At 39.3% G+C, this 19,484-nt stretch overlaps 1 pseudogene; it reads left to right on the top strand.

Moving 5' to 3' along the window:
• Positions 1-1,425: 1,425 nt before the first annotated feature.
• LOC126059560 (cytochrome P450 2C9-like) overlaps positions 1,426-19,484 on the top strand; it is a 34,547-nt pseudogene continuing 16,488 nt past the window's right edge.

Below are 19,484 nucleotides of genomic sequence, written 5' to 3'. Positions count from 1 at the left end.
CATTATAAAGAATGTAGAAGAAAAACTAGATAACTGGGAGCTCCTAAAAATCAAACACCTATGCTCATCCAAAGACTTCACCAAAAGAGTAAAAAGACTACCTACAGACTGGGAAAAAGTTTTTAGCTATGACATTTCTGATCAGGGCCTGATCTCTAAAATCTACATGTTACTGCAAAAACTCAACTGCAAAAAGACAAATAACCCAATTAAAAAATGAGCAATCCCGCTTTGAAATGTGGCGTCTGGGGTCTGAAATGCTAACAAGCGGCCATCTAAGATGCATCAATTGGTCTCAACCCACCTGGAGCAAAGGAGAATGAAGAACACCAAGGACACAAGGTGATTACGAGCCCAAGAGACAGAAAGGGCCACATGAACCAGAGACTACATCATCCAGAGGCCAGAAGAACTAGATGGTGCCCAGCTACAACCGATGACTGCCCTGACAGGGAACACAACAGAGAAGCCCTGAGGGAGCAGGAGAGCAGTAGGATGCAGAACCCAAATTCTCATAAAAAGACCAGATTTAATGGTCTGACTGAGACTAGAAGAATCCCAGCGGTCATGGTCCCCAGACCTTCTGCTGGCCCAGGACAGGAACCATTTCTGAAGCCAACTCTTCAGACGTGGATTGGACTGGACAATGGGTTGGAGAGGGATGCTGGTGAGAAGTGAGGTTCTTGGATCAGGTGGACACTTGAGACTATGTTGACATCTCCTGCCTGGACTGGAGTTGGGAGTGTGAAGGGGCTTAGAAGCTGGTGAAATGGACAAGAAAAGAGAGAGTGGAGGGAAAGATCGGGCTGTCTCATTAGGGGGAGAGTAATTGGAAATGTGTAGCAAGGTGTATATGGGTTTTTGTGTGAAAGACTGACTTGATTTGTAAACTTTCACTTAAAGTACAATAAAAATTATTAAAAAAAAGTTCAAAAGTCTTTAATTTTCCAGATCAAAGTCTTCTGATATTTCAAAAAGCATTGCAGGACATTTTTGTACACAAGGCTTAGAATACACTGACTCCCTCATACATTTCTAACTTGTCAGCAGTCTGAGAATCCAGAATGCCATGCAATATTTTTTATCAAATCATTTACTTCAATATTTCTCTATCTTAGATGCACACTGGAACAACAAGTGGTATTTTACTAAACTTTTTTTTTAAACCAGTACCTAGACCAACCCTATACCTGTTGAATCAGAACCTCCAGGGTGGGGCCTTGTCCTTGGAAAGAAAGAGAGCAAGATTAAATGACACTTTATTTTTTATCTGCATCAGTGAGCCAGAGTCCACTCAGAAAGAATTACAGCAAATCTATCTGATTGGTCACTTTAAAAATAAGAATCCCAAGTTAAGCAGCAGGGAGTATTTGAAATCTTTGGGTGGGAAGCCCGTAGTTGACTGAGTGAGAAGAGAAGGCTCCAATGGATCCGGTTGTGGTCCTGGTGCTCTGTCTCTCCAGTTCGCTTCTCTTTTCACTCCGGAAGCAGGGCTATGGGAAAGGGAAGCTCCCGCCTGGCCCCATTCCTCTCCCATTTATTGGGAATATTCTACAGTTAGATGTGAAGGACATCAACAATTCCCTACACAATGTAAGTATATTTTATGCTCCTCCAGGAGCTTACAGGGGTAAGTAAATTAATCCCTAATTTTAAATATAATGTATTCCTAGAAGCAAAGCATTAAAATAGATCATCTTAAAGAAAAATAGTCCCTGTGGATTTTCTTGTTTCTGTTGCCTTTTTTTTTTTTCTTGGCCTGTCATCCCCAGAAATAAAGGAATGAAGTAATGCATTATGGGAAAAGAGAAAAATCTGGTTCAGTTGTTGTAGCACAGACTCAAAACAATGAAGTGTTGACATGGCAAAAGGATGCAGCAAGGCTGCCTGGCATAGACTGAATTGTGTCCTCCCAAAATATCTTTCAACTTTGCTAGGTCATGATTCCCTTGTATAATTGTCTGATTGTCTACGATTTTATCTTCTGATGTGGTTTCTCTGTGTGTTGTAAATTCTATCACTATGATGTAATAAAATGGATTAGCGGCAATTATACTGAAGAGGTTTACAAGATTATGTAGTGTCTTAAGCCAATCTCTTCTGAGATATAAAAGAGAGAAGCAAGCAGAGAGACATGGGAACCTCATACCACCAAGAAAGCAGCACTGGGAGCAAACCACATCCTTTGGACCTGAGGTTTCTGCACTGAGATACGCCCAGACCAAGGGAAGACTGTCGACGAGGACTTTTCCCCAGAGCTGACAGAGAGAAAGCCTTCCCCTGGAGCTGGCACCCTGAATTCAGACTTCTGGCCTACTGGACTATGAGAAAATAAAATTCTCTTTGTTAAAGCCATCCACTTGTGGTATTTCTGTTATAGCAGCACCAGCTGACTAAGACACTGTGCTTCATTGTTTCACAGTCCCTTGCTGTGATTTTTTGGCTGAAAGTGAATGGTGTTGGAAGTGGTTTGTGATTAGAAAGTCTATTCAGGAGTCATCTACAGTATAGGCTGTGCGTTTTGTTCAGATTAGCCGTGAAAATTAAACTTCTCCTAAGAAGGCGGTTATGCCTGATGTCAAGGGAACAAGGATGGGCTGAAGACCAGCCTGGGTGAATAAAAGAAAGCAGTAATCAGGGGAGCCCTGGTGGTGACAGCATTCTTTTGAACTCTTCACAGAGCTGCTGTCTGTGGCCTGGGAATGCTGCAGGATGGAGGAAATTGTTCTTCCAGGAGGTGTGGCCTGTACTGGCACTGTCTCTGTGGTGCCCATTCTCTTTCTCTGTGACCAATACCCACAGGTTTCAAACTGGGCTGGGCTTGGAATCATATGGCTGGATTTTCAAAAAATATAGATTTCTAGTGTTCCCCACAGTGCTACTGAATAGAATCCCCATGGAAAGAGGTGTACAAATCAGTCAGCTGGATATTGGGCCAAAGGTAGATATTAGGGAGAAAATGTTTTCCATGTATCAGAAATCGACCAAGCAATGTTTAAAATTTGGGTCTTCTAATTGGCTGAATGGAAACCCTGGTGGCGTAGTGGTTAAGTGCCATGGCTGCTAACCTAAAAAAAGCCGGCAATTCAAATCCACCAGGCGCTCCTTGGAAAATCTATGGGGGCAGTTCTACTCTGTCCTATAGGGTTGCTATGAGTCGGAATCGACTCGACGGCAATGGGCTTGGTTTTTGGTTGGTTTTAATTGGCTGAAAGTAGAGAATGCCAGAAAGATGTTTACCCATGTTTTTTTCACTATGCCTAGGCATTCAACTATGTGGATCATAACAAATTATGGATAACATTGTGAAGAATGGAAATTCCAGAACACTTAATTGTGTTCACGAGGAACCTGTACATACATCAACGGGCAGTCATTCGAACAGAACAAGGGAATACTGTGTAAATTTAAAGTCATGAAAGGTGTGCATCACGGTGGTATCTTTTCACTATACTTAGTCAATCTGTATGCTGAGCAAATAATTCGAGAAGCTGGACTATATGAAGAAGAATGGGGCATCAGTGTTGGAGAAAGACTCATTAACAACCTGCGTTATGCAGATGACACAATCTTGCTTGCTGAAAGTGAAGAGGACTTGAAGTAGTTACTGATGAACATCAAAGACCACAGCCTTTAGTATGCATTACACCTCAACATAAAGAAAATGAAAATCCTCACAAGTGGACCATTAAGGAACATCATGATAAATGGATAAAAGATTGAAGTTGTCATGGATTTCATTCTACTTGGATCCACAATCAACCTCCATGGAAGCATCAGTCAAGAAATCAAAAAATGCATTGCACTGGGCAAATCTGCAAAAGACCTCTTTAAAGTGTTAAAAAGCAAGAATATCACCTTGAAGACTAAGGTGTGCCTGATCCAAGCCTGGTGTTTTCAGTTGCCTCATATGCATGCAAAAGCTGGACAATGAAAAAGGAAGATAGAAGAAGAATTAATGCCTTTGAATTGTGGTGTTGATGAAGAATATTGAATATACCACAAAATGGCAAAGTAACGAACGAATCTGTCTTGGTGGAAGTGCACCTAGAATGCTCCTTAGAAGCAAGGATGGAAAGACTATGTCTCATATACTTAGGACCTGTTATCAGGAAGGATCAGTTCCTGGAGTAGGATATCATGCTTGGTAGAGGACCAGCAAAAAAGAGAAAAACTCTTAAGAAGCTGGATTGACACAGTGGCTCCAACAATGAATGGGCTCAAGCACAACAAGGATTGTGAGGATGGCAGGGGACCAGGCAGTGTTTCATTCTGTTGTACGTAGGGTTGCTATGAGCCAGAACTGACTCAATGGCACCTAACAAGAGCAAGTTGCCAGCTGAAGTAGCCCTGGTGGTGAAGTTGTTAAGCATTCCTGTGCTAAGTAAAAGGTCAGTAGTTGAAATCCACCAGCCCCTCCTTGGGAGAAAGATGTGGCAGTCTGCTTTGTAAAAATTACAACCTTGGGAACCTTATGGGAAAGTCCTGCTCTGTCCTATAGTGTTGCTATGAGTCAGAATCTACTTGACTGCACCAGGTTTTAATTATTAGCTGAGAGACACTAGAAACAATATTGAACTTTTCTGAATCTCAGTTTCCTTTTCTATAAAATAAGGGTATGTAAGCCTGCTCATTGCCTGCTCATTGTGTTCATGTGAGGTTAGCTGTAACAATGTGTGGAACAAGCGTCTGTTCCATTGCCTGGCATATCAGAGACCCCTCAAAAGGCAGCTATAAAATCACCACCGTGTTTATATAAAATTAAAAATATTTGAAATTGGATGTGGTATAATAAAAACATCAAGAATATGGTGACAATACCAGTCTGAATGATACACCGCATATAGATCAAGTAGTGACTTCTTTTGCTAATGTTTGCATCTACTTTCCATTTCCTAGCTCTCCAAAAGCCTATGGCCCAGTGTTCACTCTGTATTTTGGCATGAAGCCCACAGTGGTGTTGCATGGGTATGAAGCAATTAAGGAAGCCCTGATTGATCTGGGAGAAGAGTTTTCTGGAAGAGGTTATTTTCCAATATTTGAAAGAACTAATAAAAAATTTGGTAGGTGTTCCTGTTGGCTTGTTGGTCAGGGTTAATGGTGAGTGGGGAGGACGGGAAAACAGAGATTAAAGAGGTGCTCGGGCAGAACTTGGCCCATCTGCGTGGCTGCCTAGGCTGGAAATCCTTGCCAAGGACCTCCAACCTAATTTCTGTTCTCCCCCCTGGTAGGAGTCATTTTCAGCAATGGAAAGACATGGAAGGAGATCCGGCGCTTCTCTCTCATGACACTGCGAAATTTTGGGATGGGTAACAGAAGCCTTGAGAACCAAGTTCAGGAGGAAGCCCGCTGGCTAGTGGAGCAGTTGAGAAAAACCAAGAGTGGGTGACTCTTTACTCTGTAACACTGACCTGAACAGATAGCACGCTTCTTTAATGGGATCTTTGGAAACATTTCAGGGGAGGCCAAATCTTTCCTTGTGGGTGGGGACTATCAGCCCACAAGTGGAGGAAGGAGGGTTTGAAACAGAGAACAAGGAGGCATTTGTACATGCTGTCTGTGTGCATGATTGTGCACACACTGTGCGTATAAAAGGCTTTTAATCGTATTGTTCGTTTGTTGTCTTTATGTGAGAAAGTTATCAAGATAGAAGGTTTTGAGTCTCATTTTTTTTAAGGGTTAAAAAGCAGTGTTTTGCCCTACTAGAAATGTGGGTTATCTATTCTAGATCATTTCACAGGGGAATACTTGTCAAATGGACACTGTGAGTGTGACCTCATCACACTCCTACAGATCATGAAGCCAGAGTTTTTTGCTTTAACTTCGTTGGACTCTATATTATGGTCACCCTCACTGACATGTGTGAGGGTTTCTTTCAAGGTCACGCATGCAGTTCTGACCAGGTGTGGTGCTTGTCTACAGTTTTCACCACCTTAAAAAAAAAAAAAAGCAGTTGCCATCGAGTAGTTTCTGATTCGTAGCAACCCCACAGGACAGAAGAGAACTAGCCCATTGGGTTTCCCAGGATCAGCTGGTGGACTTAAACTGTCTGCCTTTTGGTTAGCAGCCCAGCTCTTTACTACTGCACCACCAGGGATCTTTTCATTGCCTACGCATCTCTTAGTGCAACTCTCATCAATCGTGATTCCCTGTAAAAATAGGACTATTTTAAAACCTTCAGCAGGAATTGCTTAATGTTCCTCCCTACTAACTGTATTGATATTTGTGTTTTAAGAAAATGTATGGTATTTTTTTTTTTTTATGGTATGGTATGGTACGGTACGGTACGGTACGGTATGGTACGGTATGGTATGGTATAAAAAAAAAATTTTTTTTTTTTATATGGTATGGTATGGTATGGCACAATTCTGTAAAATACACAAATACCAATTTATAAAATTGTTTATTTAAGTAGATTTCAATTGTTATTAATGACTCTTTGCTCTATCTTCTCTAATGATGAGTTGGTTCTGTTTGTCTTTGCTTGTCTTTTTCTGCCCCATATTTGAATTTTGTGTTAAGAACATTTATGTTAATTATTTACCTCCTGCTGGCCAGCTCTTCTGACCTATAAAATTACATGTCACAATAAGGGTGGTTTTCAGCTTTGATTCCAAATTACCCTGGATTTTAATGCTTTCTTTCAAATGAAGGGAAAGGAAAGATTGAAAATTATGTTTTAGCTTTAAACCACACACACACAAATATATACCAAAAAATTCCCAAGTATCTCCAACATCAAGCTAAAATACAACTTTTCTGAAAGCTTAGGTCCCTGTAGGGCTTTGGGTTTCAGATGGTACAGGAGAAACTATTACACAGGCTTCTTGTTATTTGATGCTGTATTATTCCTTCACAATACTTTTGATTCAGTTCACCCTTATTACATCTATAGATATGAATTTGTGGTCATTTTACATGTAAAATTTATAGTTCATTTGATTAGAATAGTTTTGTTTTACAAATCCTCAACCAAAAACTAATAAAACATTTTCTATGCTTTAAATTCTTCATCCGTAAGTGATGGAATTAACCAAAATGGTGGTCAAATTTTAAAATTTACTATAACATAATTATTCCGTAGATGGTTATTTAGAACAATATCCCAAAAGTCCGCAAGAGGGCGAGCCTGGCAAAAAGTTCAGTTACGGAGCTAATTGGAGATGAACCCAAAAAAGTCATTGAGTAGAGTCTATTTGGATTCATAGAGACACATAGGGTTTCCAAAGTTCTCTCTCTCTCATATATATATATATATATATATATATATATATATATATATATATATATATACATGTAATGTTGCGAAGAATGGGAATTCCAGAACACTTAGTTGTGCTCATGAGTAATGTGTACATGGATCAAGAGGCAGTCCTTTGAACAGAACAAGGGGATACTTCATGGTGTAAAGTCAGGAAAGGTGTGCATCAGGGTTGTATCCTTTCACCATACCTATTCAGTCTGTATGCTGAACAAATAATCCAAGAAATTGGACTATATGAAGAAGAACAGGTCATTGGGGTTGGAAAAAGACTCATTAACAACCTGTGTTATGTAGATGGCACAACCTTGCTTGCTGAAAGTGAAGAGGACTTTGAAGCACTTATTGATGAACATCAGTGAGCACAGCCTTCAGTATGGATTACACCTCAACATAAAACAAAATCCTCACTCACAACTGGACCAGTAAGCAACATTATGATAATCGGAGAAAAGATTGAGGTTGTCAAGGATTTCATCTTACTTGAATCCACAGTCAACACCCATGGAAGCAGCAGTCAAGAAATCAAAAGATGCATTGCATTGGGCGAATCAGCTGCAAAAGAACTCTTTAAAGTGTTGAAAATCAAAGATGTCACCTTGAGGACTAAGGTGTGTCTGACCCAAGCCATGGTGTTTTCAATTGCCTCATATGCACACGAAAGCTGAATAATGTATAAGAAAAACCGAAGAATTGACGCCTTTGAATTGTGGTGTTGGCGAAGAATATTGAATATACTATGGACTGCCAGAAGAATGAACAAATGTGTCTTTGAAGAAGTCAGCCAGAAGGCTCCTTAGAAGTAAGGAATGCGAGACTATGTCTCACATACTTTGGACATGTTATCAGGAGGGATCAGTCTCTGGAGAAGGACATCAGCAAAAAGAGGAAGACCCTCAACAAGAATGATTGACACAGTGGCTGCAGCAGTGGGCTCAAGCATAGCAACAATTGTGAGGCTGGTGCAGGACCAGGCAATGTTTCGTTCTGTTGTGATAGGGTCGCTCTGCGTTGGAAGCCACTCTATGGCACCTAACAACAACATATATATATTTAATGTGTTCTTGAACAATGCTTCTTTTTTTAAGTTTTATTGTGCTTTAGGTTAAAATTTACAGCAGAAATTAGCTTCTCATTCAAAAATTTATACACAAATTGTTTTGTGGCATTGGTTACAATCCCTGTAATGTGTCAACACTCTCCCCCTTTCCATCCAGGGTTTCCTGTGTCCACTCGTCTAGTTTTCATGATCCTTTCTGCCCTCTCTTCTTGATTTTGGGCAGGTGTTGCCCATTTGGTCTAGCATACGTAATTGAACTAAGAAGCAGCTTCCTCAATTGTGTTACTGTTTGTTTTACATAGGCCTGTCTAATTTTTGGCTAAAAGGTGGACTTGAGGAATGGCTTAGTTCTGAGTTAGCAAGGTGTCTGGGGTTTTAGTCTTATGGGTTCTTCCAGTCTCTTTCAGACCAGTAAGCCTGGTCTTTTTTGGAATTCGAATTTTGTTATTTTTCTCCTGCTCTGTCCAGGACCCTCTATTGTGTTCCCTGTCAGGGTGATTTGTGGTGGTAGCTTGGCACCATCTAGTTCTTTTTGGCTTAGGCTGGGGGAGGTTGTGGTTCATGCAATCCATTAGTCCTTTGGAATAACATATTCCTTGCGTCCTTGGATTTTTTCATTCTCCTTTTCTTTTGAGGAAAAGGGACCAACATATGTGTCTCAGATGGCCACTCAGAAACTTTTAAGACCCCAGACGCTACTCACCAAAGTAGGATGTACAACATTTACCTTTATGAACTCTGTTATGCCAGTTGACCTTCACATCCCCTGAGACTATGATCCCTAACCCTCAGGCCTGTAAATTGGTCCCTCAAGGTGTTTGGATGTTTCTACAAAGTGTCTATGACCTTACCATGGTAAGCTTGTGCTGACTTCCTCTGTATTGCATGTTGTGTTTCTCTTCACCAAAGTTAACACTTGCCTACTATCTACTTTGTGATTTCCCCTCCCCATTGCTCTCCTCCCTCATAACCATCAAAGATTTTTTTCTGTGTATAAAACTTTTCCTGAGTTTTTATAGTCTCATACAATATTTGTTTTTCTGTGATTTACTTACTTAACTCAGTATAATGCCCTCCAGATTCATGCACATCGTGAGATGTTTTGCTGATTCATCATTGTTCTTTATGTTGCGTAGTACTCCATTGAGTGTATGTATCATAATTTGTTTATCTATTCATCTGTTGATGAGTACTTAGGTTGTTTCCATCTTTTTGCTATTGTGAATAATGCAAGACTATATATCTTTATGTCAACAGACTGCCACATCTTTCTCTCAAGGAACAGCTGGTAGATTCAAACCACTGACCTTTCCATTAGGAACTGAGCACTTAACCACTGTGCAACCAGGGCTCCTGATTGGAGGTGATGGATACTACTTTCTAGAGCAGTAAAGAATCCTCTTTTCCCCAACAGAAAGGAAGAGATAAAAAGATTCCAATTATTAATTTACTTTTTTCATTTTTCTACGCTACATATCATTTAAATATGAAATGAAAATTTCTCATTTTATTTTTATTAGGTATTCTATCTTCTTAGAACTTCTGTTCATTTGTATTAACCTTCCTACTCACACTGCAAAGAAGGTGTTTTATTTTTTACATTTGTTCCTTTAAATACCCGAATTAACCTGTAAACACTCTCTTTAATCTTTCCCTTTGCTGTTTCTACACATGGTTCCTTTATCTATTCAGAATATATAAGAAGTGTTGGCGTCCCTAACCATTTTCTCCCTCCCCTAATCAATGCTCAATTGTTGGCAGACTTTGCAGACAGATGTGGTTCTACCAGCATAACTTAGATGATTGTTGTTGTTCATGTTGTCTACTTTATGTATAACAGAATGAATGCTTGCCCAGTGTGTTAGTACATCTCATTGAGGGTTTTCCTCATTTTTGATGACCCTCTACTTTACCTACTATGGGATAATTGTGAGTCGGAATCGACTTGACGGCAATGAGTTTTTTCTATTTTATCAAACATAATGTTTTTATTTAGCTATTGGTCTTTCCTGATGACATATATAAATTAAGCAAGACAAAGTCTTGCCCTTCTCGCTCACAGGGGCATTCTGCTTGTGTTTCTTCTAAGACTGATTTGTTCATACTTCTGGAAATCCACAGTATATCCAATATTGTTTGCCAACACCCCAATTTCAATGCATAAATTCTTCTGTCTTCTTTTTTCATTCAGCTTTTGCATACATATGAGGCAATTGAAAAGACATGGCTTGGATCAAGTCCGCCTCAGTCATTAAAGTGACGTCTTTGCTGTCTAGAACTTTAAAGAGAATTATTAGGGGTTTTTAGAAAATGGTGTCTTAATTTTTTTTTTCTATTACCCTACAAAATTATAGGCACCTTGATTTAGAATGTCGTAAATAAATGCAAGGAAAGTGAAGGGAGTATTGGGAACATCATTATTAAACTATAAAGTAAGGAAGGTTCAATTCACTTTGAAGAGATTGTAGTCATACTGAATATCTGGCTCACAAGGGGATTTCTAGGTAGATGTTGATTCAAACTTTCGAAAGTTATTTCAGTGCCAAAGAGCTTTATATGTGTTTTTTCATGCTATTTTTTTTTCATGTTTCCAATTCTTTAGCCTCGCCCTGTGATTCCGCTTTCATCCTGGGTTGTCCTCCCTGCAATGTGATCTGCTCCATTATTTTCCAGAATCATTTTGATTATACAGATCAAAATTTTCTTAATTTGATGAAAAAATTAAAGGAAAACCTCAGTATTCTGAGCTCCCGACGGATGCAGGTGAGGCTAAGATCCTTTCTCTGAGAAGTGCAAAATTATATGATGGACCAAGCTGTGAAATGAATGCTTAAACACAAAAATCCTGGCCAGAGCTTAGCAACATGGAGTGAGCAACTGGGAAATATAACCCATCCCTTTATTTTACACAAAAGAATACAATTGCTCAGAAAATAGAACTCTCTTCAATCCCATCAACTACTTGCATGGTGGTTTTTCCCCTAACCCCAAATCCCAGTTTCCATAAAGTAATATGATGACTGCCCCCAAAACATACCCGTAGCACTCATTGGAGATACAAGGACTTTGCCGAAGGGCTTCCATTACCAATAAGGCTTATCCTCCATTCAATACATAATAACTTATTCATCAAATGAGTTGGCAGAAATATTCTAACTTAATATATAATGGAGGGAGAATGTTTAGACTACAAATGTTATTAAGTAAGATTGGTTGTGCTTCATTTGGGATGATAAAATGATTGGGGTTTCCAGGGTTCAAACCATAAACTATCATCACAATTTTATCCTGTGCTTAGCTGCTCTGGTGCACAGGTATTTATCCACAAAACATTGAGTTGGGTTTCCTGGTATGTTCAATCACCTCCCAGTTCTATAACCTTGATTCTATTTCAGCTGGATAGAAGTAGAAGCAGCCATGAGTAGCTTTGTGCTCTATATCAATCAGGTTTTTCAGACTTCTTTAACCTCCTCTGTTCTTATTTATAAAATGTAAATCAGAGTAACACATGCCATTCATAATTCAAAAATTTAGAAGGTATTGATATAAAAAATGAGAGGATTGATATAAAGATTCTTTTATACTATAGGAATAATATATGAGTATCAGAAATGATGATTACCATTGATCATCTGGTCAGTTTTCTCCCTGGAATCTCTCTATAAGCATGGAGAATTACTTTATATGTACAGTAAGAAGCCCCAGCTCCAGGTGGAGACATTTTCTACTCATGTTCATAGCTCCAGTTTTAGCCAGGGTTTGGTGTATCATATGTACATATTCAATAAAAGATTTATATTTAATAAACGATTTTTTTCCTCCTATAGGTCTGCAATGCGCTCCCCATGCTCATTGATTATCTCCAAGGGAGTCATAACAAAATAATTAATAATCTTGCTTATGTAAAAAGTTACGTTTTGGAGAAAGTGGAAGAATACCAAGAAACCTTGGACATTAACAGTCCTCAGGACTTGATCAATTGTTTCCTGATCAAAACGGAACAGGTAAGATGTTAAAAGCAGTTCAGTTATTTGTTTGCTTGTGCATTTTGTGGTTCATTGAATTGTTTTGTACTTACTAAGGATAGTTAAATGGTCAAGCAAGAAATTCTTGACAAGCACTTTTAGTACCTTGGTGTGCATCGATCTGCACTAAGTACCATAGAATAAATTAAAAATGAATTGTTAAATAATTAGAGTGCATGGACCCTGTTCTTTAGGTGCTAATAATCTACCTGAAGAGAAACAGAATGCAAGCCTCAGGTGAAACAGAATCAATTAAAAACAAGCTAAACACTTGAAGCTGAATAAAAGTTAATTAAAAAAAAAAAAGCTAAAATATAGGACATATCACGCCACCAAATGAAGATGCCAATGATCATTGCCCACAGTGAGAAGGAAAGGCTTGACCTAGGTAAACTTTCTGCATGCCCTGAGGTGTGGTGTAGATCTTAATTTATTTTCAGTGAGGGACAGGAAAGGGCATTACAAACAGGTTGAATGGTGTATTCAGAGGATGAGAGGTGTGTGATAGCAAAGAGATAAAGGAGATGGAAGAGCAAAGCCTTCACCGAGTGTTTCCAAATATGAATTTGAACAGATAAGGAATTGGATGGTGGTGTCCTTCAGGTAACCTGTAGACATCAATGCTGGCATGAAAGATTTGATCTAATCAGGTAGGTAGATTATGAGTCATAACAAGATGAAACGCAGATAATTGTTAGGGAAATTGTCCTGGTACCTGTAGAACAATCTATATGATGAGAATGGAGCTCAAGGACCATTTGGGAGATTTTTCATTTATTTAGACAGCACTAGTTGTTGTTTGTTTTGTAGTCTCAATGAGAGTATGGACCTTGGAAATGCAGACGTGTCTGAAATAAAATGAAAGTTGTCCATTTTGTCACATTCTCCGAGATCTAGGAAGAGAATCAGTGAGGCAGTGCCCAGGAAGTCAAGGAAGAAGCAACATTTTAGAAGAAATGGATCAAATAAAATAGGGAAGTGAAGAACGCTGTACTTGGAAAGGCCTGTGAATTTGGTTAAGACTTTGTGTTGGTGGAGCCCTGTAAGTGTGGTTTTAGTAGAGAGGAGAGGATGGAAGCCAAATTACAAGGGGCTATATGTGAAATTTCAGTCATGAGAGAAGACATCGTATTTGACAAGTTTAGCAAAGAGAATAATTTGGATGCTGAATTTGAATAATGATAAGGTCAAGTTGAAAATCTGTATAAGAGGAGTAATACAGATGCCATAAACATATGTGCTTAGGCACAAGATTCTCATTCATATGGAGAGAGGTAGAATTCAGAGCACTCTGAAAATTGTAAACTCTGATGGAGATTTGTTCCTCTGTGGCCACCATTACTGTATTCAGCCACGTTTTTCAGCACTAAGAAGAAAAAAGAAATCACTTAGTGGTCCAAAATGGGAAGGCAGAAACGCTGAAGGAGGTGATATTCAAAGAATTATCCATGGATTTGACCCAGACAGCTTAAATCATGTGTTCCAGATGGAATGTGGTGAATGAGATGGAGAGGTTTGAAGAGCCTGGGGGAGGGAAGAAGGAAATGACTTCCTCTGTCAGCCTTTGCTGCTGCTGGGGCAATGATTCTTATCTTTTCCTGTGGCCTGGTTATTCTGAGAATCTGATTCAAGGTGTAGACGCTTTTCAGAAGCATGCACATGAATTGCAGCTGCATGATTTTTACCAATGCACCTACACGAGTTCCAGTATTTTGCTCGCATTTACCGGGGGTTCCTTAATGCTTTGAAGCACCTTCACTTATCCCAGGTTAAGGAGAGCTCTAAGCTATTTGGTACTTCAATTAAAAGGCAGCCATGAGTTGAAGCCGGCTCAACAGCAGATAAAAACAATGACCTCAATCCGCTATTTAAAAACAGCATTGTTTTACTGAGCCTCACATTGCATTAAGAGCCAAGATTAATTTTTTTGTAAAACCTAAATCGACATATAATTCACATACCACACAATTTACTGACATAAAATGTATAATTCAAATGTTTTTAGTTTATTCAGAGTTGTGCAGCCATTAAAAAACCAGTGCCGTTGAGGCAATTCCGACTCATAGCGACCCTATAGGACAGACTATAACTGCCCCATAGAGTTTCCAAGGAGCACCTGGCGGATTTGAACTGCTGACCCTTTGGTTGGCAGCCATAGCACTTAACCACTACGGCACCAGGCAGCCATAACCACCATCAATTTCAATTTCAGAATATTTTCATCAACCTGAAAGAAACCACATGCACTTTAGCAGTCATTCTGCATTTTCCCTCAACATTCCTAGCCCTATGAATTTTAGGATAAGCTTATCAATTCCTGCAAAAGAAGACAGTTTGGATTTTGATAGGTATCTTAGTTACCTAGTGCTGCTATAACAGAAATACCACAAGTGGTTGGCCTTAAGAAAGAGAAATTTATCCTCCCACAGTCTAGTAGGCTACAAGTCCAAATTCAGGGTGTCAGCTCCAGGGGAAGGCTTTCTCTCTCTGTGGCTCTGGAAGACGGTCCTTTCCATCAGTCTTCCCCTGGTCTAGGAGCTTCTCCTCGCAGGAACCCCAGGTCCAAAGGACATGTTCTGCTCCTGGTGCTGCTTTCTTGGTGGTATGAAGTCCCCGCCTCCACTTGTTTCCCTCTCCTTTTATCTCTCCTAAGATAAAAGATAGTGCAGGCCACACCGCAGGGAAATTCCTTTTACGTTGGATCAGGGATATGATCTAAGATGTTACATCCCACCCTAATCCTCTTTAACATAATCTAATATTGCCTCATTAACCACTGGCAGAGATTTGAATTTACAACACATAGGAAAATTACAATCACTAAATAGAGGACAACCACGCATACTGGGAATCATAGCATAACCAGTCTGACACATAGTTTTTGGGGGCACAATTCAGTCCACGACAAGAGGGATCTCTTTGAATCTGTAGATGTATTATGGGAGTAATGCCATGTTAACAATATTAAGTGTTAAGATCTACGAACATGGAATCTCTTTCCACTTACACAGATGTTCTTTAATTTCTTTCAACAAAGTTTTGGGTAATCTGTCTTAATTTTGATAGGCTGTGCACACATACCCACTTAATCTCCACATTCACTTGAACAGATGTCAATATTACTGTTGGCTTATAAATTGCTCCTTCCTGGCTCTAGAATAATTTTGAGTTGATGAGCTTAGAAAACAACGAAATTAATGTTACCAATGGAGATGACTAGATTTGTCTAGCATGTACACCCATGTATAGGGGTAAGCCAATCTTAATGGAGTTAATTACATAATGTTAGACATGCCACAGGTCATCAGGAGATTATAAGGGCCTCATTAAAATAATGCTGGCCTATTTTACTGGTTAGGAAGAGTTTTTCTTTAGGTGTGTTAATGACCTCCTCCAGTCAATATTTTAAATTGCCTTTTTTTATTGTCTGTTCAGTAATCCATCATTATTTTCTAGTCCTAAATCAACCTTAATTGTTCTCGTCAAGTGCTTTTCCTCTTCCAACTTCCAATTCATGAGAGCTCCATTCAGTCAATCCGTTAGTTAAAGCATTTGCATTATCCCCACTCTCTCCATCACCCTTTATGGAACTCAGTTCCTTAACTCTCTGTCTTTGTGTTTGTTGTATCTCTTTAATTTGTATATTCCTGTCCTTTTCTGCAGTTGTTCACTAGACCAAGTTACCAATGACATTGCATTTGGCCAGTAGCACTGTCTGTCTTGTCTTTATGAATCCATTTTCTTTCCTTACATTTCATTCTAGGCTATGCTGTCGTATAAGCTTTTGTATAATTTAAACCTCATGATGAGTTTTCAAGCAATGCTGAGTCCATATAAGTAACAGAAGAAGAGACTTGCAAACTCTTGATTCAGGCTTATATCTTTCATAATATGGCACCAATTTAATATGTCAGTTAATTAAGATTGCCTTTTGTCTTCAATTAAAGGGAAGCCCAGTTAACAATGTCTTAATCGTATAGTGGGTTTATCTCACAAGGAGTCTAATGCTGGGCAGTCCAAGCAAGTACAATAACCCTGAAGCATCAGAGAGTCAAGGGTCTCCCATTTGCCTTCACCAAACTTTGTATACAGGCCTTTATCTTCATGCTTCAATCCTCATGTCCCAAGATGACGTCTGCCCTACCTGCAACTGCACATCTGGATTTTGAGTAAGAAGTAGGAAAGAGAAAAATTTGTATCAGGGGGTTTTGCTTGTATCTCATTGGCAAGAACTATGTTGTATCACCCATATTACTGCTAGAGATGCTGTGAAATGAAATCATTTTTAAAGTACATGATACTGGGTCAGAAAATGAAGATTACATCAATTCACCTACCATCTCTGCCATGCCATACACTAGTTAATTTTATACAATTATACTTCCAGTTTCTAAGCTTGCTTAACTTTAAAACAACCTGAGTTGTTTTGGATGCATCATAGTTAAATATCCTGGCAAACCAATTTGTCAACATTATGTCAAATCATTCCTAGGAAAAGCACAATCAACAGTCTGAATTTACTACTGAAAATTTGTTAGCCACGGTATCTGATCTGTTTGGAGCTGGGACAGAGACAACTAGCACCACTCTGAGATACGGAGTCCTGCTTCTGCTAAAGCAGCCAGAAGTCACAGGTATGACCACAGATGGTGGGCAGGGTGAAATTCAGAAAGGAAGTTGGCAAGACACAGCTAGCATTTTCCATCATGCTTCTCTCAGAGAAGACTCATTATTTAAATTTCTGTGCCACCATGTGGAATTTGTCTAAATTTTATAAAGTGATAAAATGAGACAAATTTGTACAATAGGGGAGTATCTTAGTTATCTGGTACTGTTATAACAGAAATACTACAGGTGGACGGCTTTAACAAACAAATTTATCCTCTTACATTTGGGAGGCTAGAAACCCGAATCAGGGCTTCAGCTCCAGGAGGGAGTTTATTTTTCTCTGTTGGCTCTGGAGTAAGATCCTTGTCATCAATCTTCCCCTGGGTCTAAGACCTTCTCAGAGCAGGTACCTCAAGTTCAAAAGATATGCTCTGCTTCTGGCTCTTCTTGCTTGATGGTTATAAGGTCCTTATCCTCTCTGTTCATTTCTGTCTTTTATACCTCAAAAAATATTGGCTCAAGATACAACCTAATCCTGTAGATTGAGTCCTGTTGCCTCATTAACATAACTGCCTGTAGTTCTGCCCCATTAACATCATAGAGGTAAGGATTTACAACACATGGGATAATCTCATCAGATCACAATATGGTGGACAACCACACAGTACTGGGAATCATGGCCTAGCCGAGTTGATACCCATTTTTGAGGGACACAATTCAATCCATAACAGGGAGGGCTACTGAGAGAACGGAAGGACTGTGTGGGCAGTAATAAACATGATAAAGCTCTGGTGTGGTGTCAGGATTCCGTGGCAGGGGATTTGCAGCAGGAAAATTTCAGGAAGGCTACTGGGCACCAGGCCTAGAAAACAACCAGTTTGCAATGGACTTGGCAGATAAAGCAAGTGTGAAGTAAGACAATAAGAACAAAGAGTAAGTGATCAATTCTCCGAGGTTTCCCAATAATTAGGAGATTATTACTAGGAGTTTCAAATACCTAAGTTTTCCTGAGCATCTGGAAATCATTCTGAATTTGCATCTAAGAAATTAGTAAATAAAATAAAATAGATGCTTTTAAATCGAAGAGTGTATAAAAATGAGATATAAGCGTGGTTATCATAGCAGGAAATAATATTTATGTAGTCATAATGATATAAAAAATGAGTATTGATATAAACAAAAATAGTGATATCATTTTAATGTAGAATGGGATGGGAAAACTATGTATGAGTTCATGTACATATGTGTGCACGTGTGTGTGTGCATTTTGTATGGGGTTGTGATGAATTTTGTAAATCCTCATCTTCCGTACCTGGTTGTTGTTGTTAGGTGTTGTCATCAAGTTGGTTCCAACTCGTAGTGATACTGTGTACAACAAAATAAAACACTACTCAATCCTGTGCCATTCTCACAATTGTAGCTCTCTTTAAGTCCATTGTTGCAGCCTCGGTGTCAATCCATCTTGTTGAGGGTCTCCCTCTTTTTCACTGACCCTCTACTTTATGAAGCATGATGTATTTCTCCAGGTAGGGTCCCTCCTCATAACATCTCCAAAGAAAGTGAGACCGTGGGTAACCCTGCTCATATCTGAAATACTGGTGGCATAGATTCCAGCATCACAGCAACACAAAAGCCACCACAGCACAACAAACTGACAGACTGGTTGTGGATGTATGTCTGCATTGCTGCAATTCTCTTTCCCTGTCTAGGTGTACTTCTGGGCTTATAATGTATGTTTATAATGATATCGGGACAACTTCATAATGCTTCATGTAATGCTGAATTGCTATGGAAAAAGTGCCAATTTTCTCCTTTTCATCAGTTCTTATGTCTTATCTGCTAAAGTCCAGGAGGAGATTGACCATGTGGTTGGCTGACATCGGAGCCCCTGCATGCAGGACAGGAGCAGCATGCCCTACACCGACGCTGTGGTGCATGAGATCCAGAGATATATTGACCTTGTTTCCATGGGCATGCCCCATGGAGTGACCCGTGACATTAAATTTAGAAACTACCTCATCCCCAAGGTAAGATTTGTTTCTCGTACGCTGCACCTGGTGTCATGAAGCCCCCGTGGTCAGAGTATGATTCTAATCCTCTACCAACACAGGATGAGAAAAGTGCAAAAATCACAAGTGTGGGTTGATAAATTTTGTGTCGTGTTGTGTCCTGTTTGGGGCTACAAAGCTTTATTAGGGGCCTTGATATCTCTCAGGATAAGCCTTACAAATTTGTTCTGCTTGTTTAAGATTGTTTAGGTTTCTCCTAGCAGTTTACATTGCCAAATAAATTTTTTAGTATCAGTTTGTCAATTTCCCAAAACATTCTACTGGCATTTTAATTGGGGTGACATTAAATTTACAGATCAACTTGGAAAAAAATTGACATGTTGAATCTTTCAAGTCAAGCTGACAATCTATTTGGGCTTTTTAAAATTTTCTCAGTAAGATTTTGTTTTCAGTGCAGTGGCTTGCACGTCTTTTGTTCGCAGCTTTCCAAGGCCTTCTAACACCTGATGTCTACTGTTATG

The sequence above is a fragment of the Elephas maximus genome, chromosome 16 (genome assembly GCF_024166365.1).
Source record: "Elephas maximus indicus isolate mEleMax1 chromosome 16, mEleMax1 primary haplotype, whole genome shotgun sequence".
Classification (NCBI taxonomy): domain Eukaryota; kingdom Metazoa; phylum Chordata; class Mammalia; order Proboscidea; family Elephantidae; genus Elephas; species Elephas maximus.
Note: the sequence above shows the minus strand (reverse complement) of the source record. Positions and strands in the feature narration are given on the sequence as shown.